Genomic DNA, 13427 nt, shown 5'->3' with positions numbered 1-13427 from the left:
GCATTGAAAGAGTAGGATCCGTGGGCAGACATGTTGAAATGGCAGACAAATCAACTTTTAAAGAGCAATATGAAAGGCCATACCACAGTAACTCATACAAATATTGTAAAACCAGAGAACAATTAGCCCTCAGTGGGTGCTGGTTATGTTGTTGATACCAACTAGAAAACCTTTCCCATTTGCTAATAACAATTTTCTAGTAGCAGGCTTTCATGTTTCCATTACTACCCTGCTGCACATCCTTTAAAAAAAAGGAAGTTAAGGCCTGATTATTCAAGCAGTGGACTGATGTCTAGGTGCATCAAACATTCCTGTTCTTGTATGAGTAGATCCAGTCTGTGAAAATGCTTATGGTAACTGCCTCTGGCCATTTCCAAAGGAAGGGTGAGGCATGGCTTCCTGGGCCAGAGGTAGTCACCATAATGATCTTGGGAGATTCCTTCTAAATCATAAGTATCCTGGACATTAGTGGAAAGGGTAGAAAAGCATACAGGAACATTTCTGTCCAAGGAAAAGAGAAGGATCTGTCTTTCAGGCCTTCTTGCATGAAGTCCTCTTGCCAGTTAATTCTTCAGACAGGAGGCAAAGAGATCTACTTGAGCAACTCCCAACAGATGGAGCAAATCTTGGAAGACCATCCTCATCTAGTTTCCATTAATGAGGATCTGTCTTGGTCCTGCTCAGCTTATCTGCCACACAATTTTGATCTGACAGAATGTACGATGCCTGTAGACTTAAGTTCTTGTGTGAAATTATACCCCAAGCTAACATGGCTAGATTGCAAAGGGGGAATGACCTGGTTCCCCTTTGCTTATTTATGACACACAAGACTGTGGTATTGTCTGTACCCAAACTGATGAGTTTTCAAGGACCAAAGATGATTCAGATAGTTGAGTACCTTGATCAGGGCAAGCATCTCTTTAACATTTACGTGCTGTGTCCTACACACCCTGCACTTTTATTCCTTCTGAAACTGCTCTCTAAGCAAAGTCCGAGGCATCTGTGGTGACTGACTGATTTGAAACAGGGAGGGATAAAAGGAGACCTGGACTTAAGGATACCTGCTTTCTCCACCAAATAATTAATTCTGACAAACCCCAGCAACAGGATTTGAAAAGACATAGAGTGATGGTGCTGGGACCAAGGAGACATCAGATACCACTGTAACTTTTTAATGTGGAGTCCTGTCAGGAGTACTGTGAGAATCAAAGAAGTCACAAGACCCAAAATCCTGAGGTACACCCTCGCAGCGACAAACCTTTGAGTGGAAAACTAAGGTGTCTTAGTTAACATCCCATTAACACAATCCTAAAGTAAGAGAGTCAAGAAAGAAGTTTGAATATTCTTTTGGAATTCCTGCTTGTGTAAGAGATCGCACATCTAAGAAAGAGATTCCTGAAACTTTGAAAAAGAACCTGCAAAGATAAGCAAGTTTTGAGTGGCCATGAGTTCCAGCAACTACAACAACAGGTCGATAACTTTATATGATGGTATGTTTGAGGAAGCATCAAAAAATGAAATGCAGGTTGCGTATGGTAGGACAGATGGTCTGCTATATGATATGTTGATGCAAGGACAACTCAGTATGGCGGGCCATCAATACCCGAAGGTGGAATATTTTTTATAACAATTTTTGGTATACCAAAAATCCAAAAGAATTTAGTTGCTCCTCCATTAAGACTGACAGTGGATGTTAGGTCATCCAAGACATATCCCCTGGCTCAATATATATAGATAAAAATTAAAAAAATGCAGTTGGTAAGTCAGACTATCAGATTTTCTAACTAGTATAAAACAAGATTCATATTATGAAAATGTCGTCTCTGTCACAGTGGCTGTTAAAGACTTACTTTCAGTGATACCACATAAGACTGGCCTGGAATAGGTCTCAGAATCTTTCATCAAGAATAGTGAGTTCACTGGTTCAGAAATTAATGTTATTTTGACCTTAATGGACATGGTTTCGTCATACAATTTTTATATATTTTGAAGGGATTATTACAGACAAAAGGAAGGGGTTGCTATGGGAGTCATCTGTGCCCCTGAGTTTGCAAATATTGTTATGGCAACGTGGAAAAATAACTTTGCAGTTAATTCAAGTTTTCAAAATTGTGATCTCTATACATTTGTTATTTGGATGATATTTGTATCTTATGGATAGACCATTCAAGTAAGACAGAAGATTTTTTTTGAAGTACATTAATGGTACGACCTCCTTCCTTAAGTTTACATCAAATACTTTATCGGCAGTATTACAATATCTTGACACTGAATTAAGGATCCTAGGTGAAGTTTACTAGGCTAATGGCCCTGGGGCCCTTACAAGCCTAGCCAAGAGTTTAATCCCAAAAAAGAAACCTCAGTCAGCACCTGTCGCCCCTGTCAGTGAGGGGCATAGGTGGAAACCTTGGGACAAATCTGTGGTCTCCCATCCACTCATCAAGGCTGCACTTGCCAAGGGTCAGTGATGTACTTTGTTTGACATGTACAGGGAGTCTATTCCAGAGACAGGGCAATCTCTGGGAGACAAGCCTGCCTCTCCAGCAGGTTTGGTTAATGTTGCATATGCATTTAGGCCTTTCAATCGGGTAATGCATGAGGAGTTAGACTTACAGATATGGAGCCTCTCTAGTAGAGCAGGGTCCAAGACGGCCTTGTAGGCGAGACACAAATCACCTCTGACCAATCTGTATGATACCGAGTAAACTGATAGTGATTTCAGCCTGTCCACATATGACAGGTGTTGAGAGGCCATGGAATCTCTTTGTGAGGTTTTTCTGTGGCCTTTCCAGTTGGTGCAGGTGTTTGGAGTGGTACATACCAAATGGGGCATCGTACTCAATTATTGGCCTAATGAGGGAGGAGTACAGAGAGGTAATAAGCACCTTGTTTCTGGATGCAATCCTTTTACTTACGAGATGAACAAAGTAGAAGGCTTTTCTGACCACTGCTGCTACATGACGGTTGAATGTGAGATGTTGTCAACCTGTGTATCTACGTCTCTCACCACAGGTTGTGTGCTTTGGGAGTTGCCATTGATGTGGTAAACAGTAGGGGGCATGTTTTTCAGAATGTTATGATAATACATTTTTGTTTAGTTTAACTTAAGGCCATGGCTTTGGCACCAGTCATTTGCTGCTGTTTATCATTTGGGGAGTCAATCACAGCACCCAACTTACAGTCATCCACAAACCTGGTCAGCCACAGGTCTTTTGTCTTTGGCTGGACCTCTCAGAAGTAGATGTCAAACAGTAGGGGTCCCAGGACAGACATCTGGGGAACTCCAATAGCGACAGGTCTGCTGTCAGAGGTGGAGGCACCTATTTTAACCTTGTGGGTCCTATCGGTGAGCCACATGGCCACCCACCTGATGAGACAGGGATTTATGCAAAGTTGTGTTAGCTTTTCGATGATGCCGAGTGAGGCATTGTGTCAAATACTTTGGCCAAATCAAGGTAAGCTGTATGTACTGAATCTCTCTTATTCAGGGCTTTGGTGACTGTCTCAAAACAATCAACCAAGTTCAACAAGCAAGATCTGCCCTTGACAAATCTGAACTGGGTGGGGTCAAGTGCTTGGAGGCTGCCTATGTCCTCGTTTATGAGGTCCATAACAATATGCTCCATGGCCTTACAGATCAGACTTGTCAAGCTAATGGGGCGATAGTTTCCAGGGTCAATAGTGGCACCACCTTTGTGCAAGGGGATGACAATGGCAGTTCTCCACTATGCTGGAATGAAGCCTGTACATAGGCTATGGCTGAATAGGGTACTCAATGGTGAGACAAGTTCTTGCTGGAGATGGTGCAGAATACAGCCTGAGACACTATCAGGTCCCATGGAAGCGGTGTTCTTTGCCTTGGATAAGGCCTTTAACACTAGATCTATGAAGATGTGAGGTGCAGGACAAGTATTGGGGATGTCAAATGGGCCTTTGGATGGACAAGGGGTAAAGTTTGCGCTGAACTTATCTTCTAGCAGGTTGGCTAAGTCAACAGGATCAGTTTAAGTGGTACTGTTAAGAACCAATTCGGAACAAACCTGGGCTTTGTCATGGAGGTTCCTGATGTAACTGAAAAAGGCTTTGTGGTTACCCTTTGTTTCAGAGGCTAGTTTTGATTCATAATTGGCTTTGGAGGTTTTCACTAGTGATCTAATTTGCTTGTTGAGGTGGAGGAGGCAGTTTTTCCAATTGAGAATTTGTGCCGTTTTACCTTTGGACAACAGTTTCTTCCTTTTGTTGTAAAGCCTCTTGATAGAGGATATCCACCAGATAGGGTTGTGTTTACTCAAGGAGCAGGTTTTAGTTCTGTTGGGTATGGCTAAGTCCATGGAGTTGTACAGGTGCATGTATACTGCACTGGCCTACTGTTCAACGTAGTTGTCTGCATCCTCTGAGGGAGGTGGTGGTGTGAAGCTACTGATACCCCCCCCTTAGAAGACTGTAGTCAGCTTTTGAGAAATTTTTTTAGACTGGTTACGGCTTGCGGGGGGGGGGGGGTGGATTGCACGGGACAGAAACTTCGAATGAGACAGAACGATGATATGATCTCACCAGGGAAGACCTTACTATGGGGGTGGTGCAGCGGTCACCCATGTTGGCGAGAACCAAGTGTAGAATGTTATCCCCTTGTGGGGGATGAGGCAAGCTGGTCTAGTGCGTTAGAACTGATGAAGTCAAGGCATTGCTGGGTGAGTGCATTACAGCAAGAATAGTTCATCCAGTCTATGATAGGGTAGTTGAAGTCACAAAAGATCAGTGTGTTAGGGGCTTACCTTGATATAGTCAAGTAGGTCCAGGTATGAGGAGTGGGTGTCCTGAGTCATGGAAAGGGGTCGATAGCTGGCTATAACTTCTGTGGGTGTCTTGGTAATTGACAGTTGCACCTGGAGTAGTTCTACTGCATCATGCTGGCAAACCAGTCTGAAGGTGTGCTTGTCTTTAATGAAAACAGAGACTCTACCACCCTTAGTCTTCCCAACCTAATTTAGAGGTCAGAATGTGTGGAATGAGCTATCGCATGGTAAAGCAAGGTGCTCTCCGTAGCCTTGAACCAAGGTTCTGTGACTGCACAGATGTTGGCATCTTCCAGTGTGAGGAGAGCCTCCAGTGAGTTCATTTTCAGGTTAAGGCTCCCAGCATTAAGCAGCATGACCTTCAATTTGCTTTTTGACAGACCTTTTATGTTGGAAGATTTGTCTTTGGGACACTCCCTAAAAATGGCACAATGAGGGAGGCAAGAGCCTTGGCCAGAATCCCAAATCCTAGGGGTGACAAATGGAGGCCATCTTTGGCAAAGCATCGAGGCCTGTCAACCACGTTATCTCAGACAGACAGATGTCCTTGGAATGACACCAGAAACTAAGCCAATTGTTTATGTCAATTACTTTTTGCTGGTATTGTGGTATCATTCCTGGTGAAGGCAGGATGCTGCTTACGGATAGGGTCATACCTGCCTGGGACACATACTTTGAGACTCAGTCAAGTCTCTCTTCATACAGTCCAGAGAGATACATCTCAAATCATTCTCACCAACATGAACAATGACAGAGTCATACTTGTATCTGTTGTGGAGAGACTTAAGTGTGTGCATGATATGGGGGAGTCTGTCACCTGACAGACAACTGACTGTGATCATCTCTTTGATGAGCCTGGTGAGGGGGACATCGGTGTGTCTCACAAATGAGTCGCCAATGACTAGCTTGTTTTGTTTATTGTTCTGCCTTATGGGCTGCGTTTGTGAGACACTGGTTTGTTGTCTGCTGTCTGTGATGTATTTGGTGCTGTGTGTGGAATGTTTGTGAGTGTGTTTTGGAGGTCTCTGCTGTTTAGGTAAGTTTTAACTGCTGACACTATTAACAAAAAAATTTAGGCTGCTTATTTACAGGAAACAACCTATTCTAATTCTGTGTTGCATTTCAACAGCTGACACCCATTATCTGAGAAAAAGGCTATTGTTAAGGCACAAAATGTCAAGAGCAGCTAGGATGGTTTCAGAATTGGAGGATTCCATGAATGAGTGTACCAAACTTACAGAAGTTTTTGAAAAGAGGGTATCCTGAAAATTTGCTTAGTAGTAGTATCTGTAAAATAACACAAAAAAGATGGATGGGATTGTATAATGCTTTATTAAGGTCTCGCTTTTCAGTGAATTCAAGCAGCAAGTCAAGCTGATGTTTATAATTTAAAATCGGCCTTTATAACAACCTTCAGTGTAGACTACAGAGATATTAAAAATATTATTACAAAAAATGGGGCATTTTCAATTATTTTGAAGGGATTGGTTATAAGCTTGGCTTGACCCCACAATTTCTAGTGAGGAAAGGTATTTGCTTAAAGAATATGATTGAATATGCTAATAATAAATCCCAGATGGGGGTTTTACCTAAATGGGGAACATATAAATGTGGATATTATAATTATTGCAAATACATTTTTAAGGTAAACAGGCTATTAGTAATGTTGTGATTCAATCAACATTTCACTTTAACTGTGGTACAAAAGGTTTAGCATTAAGTCAGCACTACATTGGGTTTTACATCGGGAAGACAATTAGATCCTTTAGAGAATGGATCTATAACCACGTGTACAACAATGCTAAGGGGAACATCAACAGAGTTTATAGTCATTTAGAAGCAAACTCAAATATGGCAATAGAACAAAAGTCATATGGAACAAAGGATCATTTGTTGCTAATAAAGTCATAGTGGAGAACTGTAAAAAAGGGAAGAATTTAAGTATGGCATGGACTGACTACAAAAAAACATGATAGTACCCCACATTCACAGATAAAAGAATGTTTAAAAACGTATAAGATACACCCTATAACTGATCGACTAAGGTACAGTGACCACGAAACAGTGGCAGACCACTTTGCAAATAAGCTATGATAAAGGACAAATTATTATTCCATAGATAAAAATTCAAAGGGGGACATTCCAGGATGACTCTCTGTCACCGCTGCTATTCTGCCTTGCCCTTAACCCATTAAGATATTTAGCAGCTTAGGCCATGGTTATAATTTGCTGCCTAGAAAAAGTACAGTTGTGTACCTACCATAAATGTAGATGTTCGAGTATATTCACTGTTGCAGTCATTACACTTGGGTTATCCTGCTGACAGGCTACCCGCAGTCGGCCTGAATTCCAAAGTCTAGGTCCGGCGTCTGTTGCTGTCACCTCTTCCCGGACGTCAGTGCACCAGGGGTATAAAAGATGCAGCCTACGCCATTTCCTTCAGTTTTTCTTGCCCCAGATGTCAGGTGCCCCCAAACTGGAAGGCTAAACATTATGCCAATAAATATGCATGCAGTAAAATAAATATTTCTTTCATCTACTAGCAAATACACCACATAGGTTGCATAGAATAGAGAAGTACAGTTAAGTCCCAGCAAAGAAAAGGGGGGTGGTGAGTGGGTAACCTGGACTGCAACAGTGAATACACTCTAACATCTACATTTATGGTAGGTACAACTGTACTATGTTCATCGTGTTTCACTGTTGCAGTCATTACACTTGGGTTGAATCCCAAAGCTGAGGTTGGTTGGCTGGGTCTACGTAGGATTAGGAGAGGCTATAAGGCCCTGCAGAACTGCAGTGGCAAAGCCCGCTCTGGATTTAGAGTAGAGAGGTAAGTGGTGGTGCTTGGTAAAAGTGTGCACTGAACTCCAAGTTGCAACCTCTAAAATGTCTTTGGTTTGTACTCCTCTGAGGAAGGCTGCTGAAGTGGCTGCTGCTTTTGTTGAATGTGGCCTAATGCCCTTAGGCACTGATTTGCCATGTTGAGAATAGCAGAAATGAATGCAGTGGCCTACCCATTTTGAAATAGTCTGCTTTGAGATAGCCTTTCCTTGTGATCCTGCAGCATATGCCACTAAGAGTTGCTCAGTCTTTCTGAAAGCTTTAGTTCTGTCCAAGTAGAAGCGCAGCTGTCTGTGTATGTCCAAAGAATGCAGGAGTCTCTCACCCTTATTCTGTGGGTTTGGAAAAAAGTGGGCAAATGAATGGTTTGGTTAAGGGCCACACTGGACACTACCTTAGGCATAAACGTCAGGTTCGTCCTCAGAGAAACCCTGTCTGGATGGAAAATGATAAAAGGTTCCACAGCCATGAGTGCCTGTACCTCTGAGACTCATCTTGCAGAGGTTATTGCTAGGAACAGAGCTGTTTTCCATGATAAGAACTTTATTTCAACTGTATTGGCTGGTTCAAAAGGAGGCAGTGTAAGTTTTTCAAAGACATAATTGAGGTCCCATGCAGGTATTGGTGCTCTCCTTGGAGGTCTTATGTTCTTGGCCCCTCTGAGGTACTGACTTAGCAACGGATGAGAAAAAAATAAGTGGTTCCGTATTGTAATGAGCTGAAATGGCAAAGGCATGGATTTTAATTGATGAAAAGGATAGGCCTTTGTCCAGCATCTCAGTTAGGTATTGTAAAATCTGAGGAATATTTGGTACAAACGTGTCAATTTCTTGTGCCTGGTTCCAAGCACGGAATCTCTTCCATTTTTCTACATAAGATTTTCTGGTACTGGGCCTCCTGACCTCCAAAATAACATCCATCACTGCTTTAGAGAGAGGTGTGTTCTGAATGGCTACATTATCAGTCATGCTGCCAGATTTAGGGTCCTGAGTTGGCGTTGCAGGATCTGATTGTTTCGTTGGGTCAGTAAGTGAGGAATTAGAGGTAATGTCCAGGCTGGTCCTTTAGACAAGCTCTTTAGGATTGGGTACCATTGCTGGCGGGGCCAGTCTGGGGCAATCAGAATAATTTTTAGCTTCTCTTGTCTGACCTTTAGGAGTACCTTGGGGAGGAGAGGCAGAGGAGGAAAGGCATATACTGTTTGGGTTTTCCAGCTGAATGATAGAGCATCCACTTTCCATGCTAGCTTGTGCAGAATCTCTGTAGTTGGCAGTTGTGAGGAGAGGCACATAGATCTATGTCTGGGCATCTCCATTTCTTTGTTATCATGCAGAAGACTTGTGGATCCAGTTTCCACTCGTGGGGATCCGTGAGGTTTCTGCTTAGTTCATCTGCCAGAGTATTTTTCTTTCCTGGCAGGAACTGTGCTTGCAGGTGTACTTGATAAGTCAAAGCTGTGTCCCACAAAGTCATGGCTTGTCTGCAGAGGGGGTAGGAATATGTGCCTCCCTGCTTGTTTATGTACCCCATGACTATAGTATTGTCAGTCGTTATCAGTAGCTGTCCTGGATGAAGTAGATCCTTGAAAGCTGTCAGGGCATTCTGAACAGCCAGCATCTCTTTTTGCTTGATATGAAGATGCATTTGGCTTGTGGGCCATGTGCCCTGAATACATTTTCCTGCCATGTGTGCCCCCCAGGCATAATCTGATGCATCTTTTGTTATTGACTGCCTGGCTGTGGGTAGGGTGAATGGCTGTCCCTTGTTGTGGTGACAGGCCTGTGCCTACCATCGAAACTCCTGTTGCGGGCAAGGAATGAGGGTAATTAATGTTTCCAGGCTGTGGCAGTGTTGAGTCCAAACACCTTTTAGATACCACTGTAGTTTCCTCATATGCAGTCTGGCATATGGAATTAGCAGAATGCTGGATGCCATGAAGCCCAAAGCCTGCAGAAGTTTTCTTGCAGATAACTGGGTTTTTGTTGCCAACATTTTGAAGTAAGAAGTCAGTTGCCTTTGTTTGTCTGGCATGAGATAAGCCATCTGGGCAGCTGTATTTAAGCTTGCACCCAGGAATATTATCTCTTGAGAGGGTACTAGCTTTGATGTATTTTCGTTTACTGTGTACCCTAGGCAAATTAATAAATCTTTTTACAAACGCCAGATGCTTTAGTAGAATGTCCTTGTTCTCTACTTGAATAAGGCAGTCGTCCAAGTAAGGGTATATTTGAATTCCTCTTTGTCTGCAAAATGCAATTACTGGTGCCAGGCATTTTGTGAAGACCCTGGGCACAGTAGATAAGCCAAAGGGCAGTGCAGAGAATTGGTAGTGCATTGAGCCAGCTATGAATCTGAGGTATCTTCTGCAAGATTGTCTGATTGGAACATGCAGGTAATGCCTGTTTTAGGTCTAAAGTTACAAGCCAAGCCTTCTTGCCCAGCATGGGCAGAAGCTGCTGCAGAGTCAACATTTTGACTTTTGGAACGTCCAGAAATGTATTTAGAATAGACAGGTCCAGTATTGGTCTCCAGGCTTTGTCATTTCTGGGTACCAAGAAAAGTGTTGAGTAAAATCCTTGTCCCTGCTCTTGCTGTGGTACTTGCTGAATGGCCCTCATGTCCATGAGGGATGAAACTTGTTTTTGTGCCTCTGCCCATTGATTTTGTGGAAGGTCTGGCATACCTTTTGCTCCTGGCAGGGTGTGAAAGTGGAACCTGTAGCCCTGGGACACTATATTTAAGACCCATTTGTCCTGGGTGATCACGTGCCAATTTTGAGAAAAAAGTGCAAGTTTCCCCCCTTAGGGGGCTGTCAAAAGATAAGTGCTTGGTGCTGGCAAAGGAAAGTCATTGGGTCTGTTTCCTGTATGGCTGTGATTTGTCCTCCGCTTTTGGGAGTAGAATTGCCCCACTGTTTAGGCCTGTATGAGCCCTGGGGCTGGGGTCTGTATCTGCCTCTTTGTGGCCTGTCTGACGCTGGAAAGGACCAATTCTTAGTAGGCCAGTTCCTGCTAAATCTGGGTGGCTGTACCTGTGAGAAATCCTTTACTGTTTGCATAGATTTCGCTTTGTCCTCCATTTTCTTCAACACCTCCTCTGCTTTAGTACCAAATAAAGTATCATGCTGTAATGGAGCATCTAATAGTTTTGCTTTAACATGATCAGGCAGATTTTGTTCCTTTAAGCAAGCATGCCTCCTAATGACAGAGAGGCCTCCAGAGAATCAAAACCACATTGCAATGTATGCTTTCCCACTTGTTCAGTCGCATGCAATAAATCCTGCATTTCCTTATCTTCAGCACAATCAGAATTTGCCAACATTTTTTGTTTTAGCAGTGACATTAAGTATTGCTGATATTTAAGCATATGAAATTGACAATTTAAAGCCCTCACAGCCAAAGTAGCAGAAGTGTAAACCTTTTTCCCCCCATCTGTCTAGTGCCCTTGAATCCCTATCAGACGGGATAGGATTTTTTGCAGTAGAAGCCTTGACCCCCTTGGGACCCTGAGAAATAGTCTCTGGGTCAGCAGCAGGGTTTTTATCAAGAAATTTATGCGAATCTGGAACCCTGTAGTATCTGTCTGGTTTAACAGGGCCAGGGGGTAGAGAGTCAGGAGACTCATCATCCACAATGTCTAACACAGGGGGAATAGCAAGAGGCTTGTGCTGAGGTAGTAAAAGAAAATCTCTAAGCCTTTTCTTTGATTCTGAGTGGTCTTGGCTCTCCCAGTGGAAGTGCTCCCTCATGGTATGCAGGGTTTCCCCAAAAGAATAATCCTCAGGAGGGGAGGCTGAAGGGATAGATTCTTCAGCATCAGAATCCTCATAGGGAGGAAGAGAGTATTCTTGTTCAGAAGAGGAGTCAGAGGAAATGGAAACCTGATCTGAAGATTCATATTCTGTCTCTTGCCTAGGCCTCTTATCAGGAGGGGGATGGGAACCCCTGATCAAGGTAATTAGGTCTTCGGCCATTTTGAGCATCTGTTTTTTAGGCATGGAACTCTGTCCAGGAGAATGCTGTACTTGTTTCTTTGTCTTTAGAGTTGCATTAGACTTTGCTTAAGAAGCTGAGGTAGGCTTTACATATAACTGCGTAGGTCTGAAAACACCCTCAAAAGCCGATGCCCGCTCATCGGCTCCAGACACATCTGAGGGAACAGTTTCTGAGTGTCCAATACCTTGAGTATCCAGAGGCCTAGCTGGCTCCACGTGTGAATCGCCAGCGGCCTTTGGCTCTGAGGTAGCGGGCGTCAGGTGCTGCGAAATCGCCTCACTGAGAACCAGCAAACCGGCGACTGGCTTAGCGGAAGCCTCGTCGTCAGTTTTGGACCTCGGATGCCTGTCCTTTTCTTTTTCCTTGTGCTTTTTATAAACTCCGGTCATCGGCTGTTCCGGCGGCATTATATAATTGAACCTTCTGCCAAAGTAATGAAAGGCAAAATCGTACCGACGCTTAATAGTGCGTTGGTTAAATCTAGCACAAAACCGACAGCTAGCAACGTTGTGATCAGGGCCTAGGCAAGGAATACAGTAAGAATGAAAATCCTTATGAGGTATTTGCTTCCCACAAGAAATACAATTGTTAACTTTTTCTGACATCGGTCTGGAGCAAGAAAAAAGTTTCCCCAACGACTTCAGATCTGAAATTTGTTTTTGAAAATCTCAGGAGTCGGCCGACCGGCACTTGCGAACTGCTTTTGCTTCAGGCATCGCGTGGCAAGAAAGACTGAAGAAAATGGTGTCGGCTGCATCTTTTATATCCCTGGCGCACTGACGTCAGGGAAGAGGCAACAGCAACCGACGCCAGACCTAGACTTTGGAATTCAGACCGACTGCGGATAGCCTGCCAGCAGGATAACCCAAGTGTAATGACTGCAACAGTGAAACACGATGAACATCAAAAAAGTGTAAAGATTTCTCATCTTCTGTTTCCTGATTATTTGAAACGGTATAGCTCATCAGATGATGAACTGAAAGCGAAACTGCAAGTTGTCAAAACTTTTTCAGATGATATAAGAATGTCATCTGGTCTTGATAAATGTGCAAAAGCAACCTTCAAAGCAGGAAAACTACAGCAGAAAGAAAACATCCGTTTGGGACAAGAATGTGATATAAAAACTTGAGCAAGAGGGACTGTATAAATATTTGGGAATTGATGAAAGATCAACAATAAAACAAGAACAAATGTGAATAAAACTTAGTAAGGATACTTCAGAAGACTTAAATTAATCTTGAAAACACCGTTGGCATCTAGGAACAAAATCTAAGCTATAAACCATTTGCTCTTCCTGTCCCAAGTTACAGTTTTGGAGTGATTGATTGGCGCCAAAAGCTGTTGGCTAGATTAGACAGGAAAGCAAGAAGTAGACGTCACACTCACAAAATGAGTTCTAAAAATCAGTGCATACCAAGATTATATATTCACCGTTCTGAATACTGATTACATGTATAGATCTGCAATCGTGGGACTCCACACATCTGCTGACCTCACAAAGTACAGTTACTTACCATAAATGTAGATGTTCATGTGTATTCACTATTGCAGTCATCACACATTTGGGTTATCGCTGCCAGGGTAGCCCTTGGCCAGCCTCAATACCAGAGACTTAGTATTTCTGCGTCGGATGCTGTCACTTGAGGACTGATGTCAGGTCGTCAGTAGTATAAAGTAAGGCAGCTGACACCATTACATCAGTTTTTCTTTTTCTTTTGAAACCTTCTTTCCCCCTCATGCTGCTGAGCATCTGCTGGTCTGTCCCTCGTGGATTTTTCCCTGCGGTTTTCTC

At 43.1% G+C, this 13427-nt stretch overlaps 1 protein-coding gene across 1 annotated transcript in view; it reads right to left on the bottom strand.

Moving 5' to 3' along the window:
- Positions 1-13427, bottom strand: part of CCDC186 (coiled-coil domain containing 186) — a 1483461-nt gene that overhangs the window by 1272815 nt on the left and 197219 nt on the right. The window lies entirely within an intron of this gene.

The sequence above is a fragment of the Protopterus annectens genome, chromosome 14.part0 (genome assembly GCF_019279795.1).
Source record: "Protopterus annectens isolate FY-2018-M chromosome 14.part0, PAN1.0, whole genome shotgun sequence".
NCBI classification, from domain to species: Eukaryota; Metazoa; Chordata; order Ceratodontiformes; family Protopteridae; genus Protopterus; species Protopterus annectens.
Note: the sequence above shows the minus strand (reverse complement) of the source record. Positions and strands in the feature narration are given on the sequence as shown.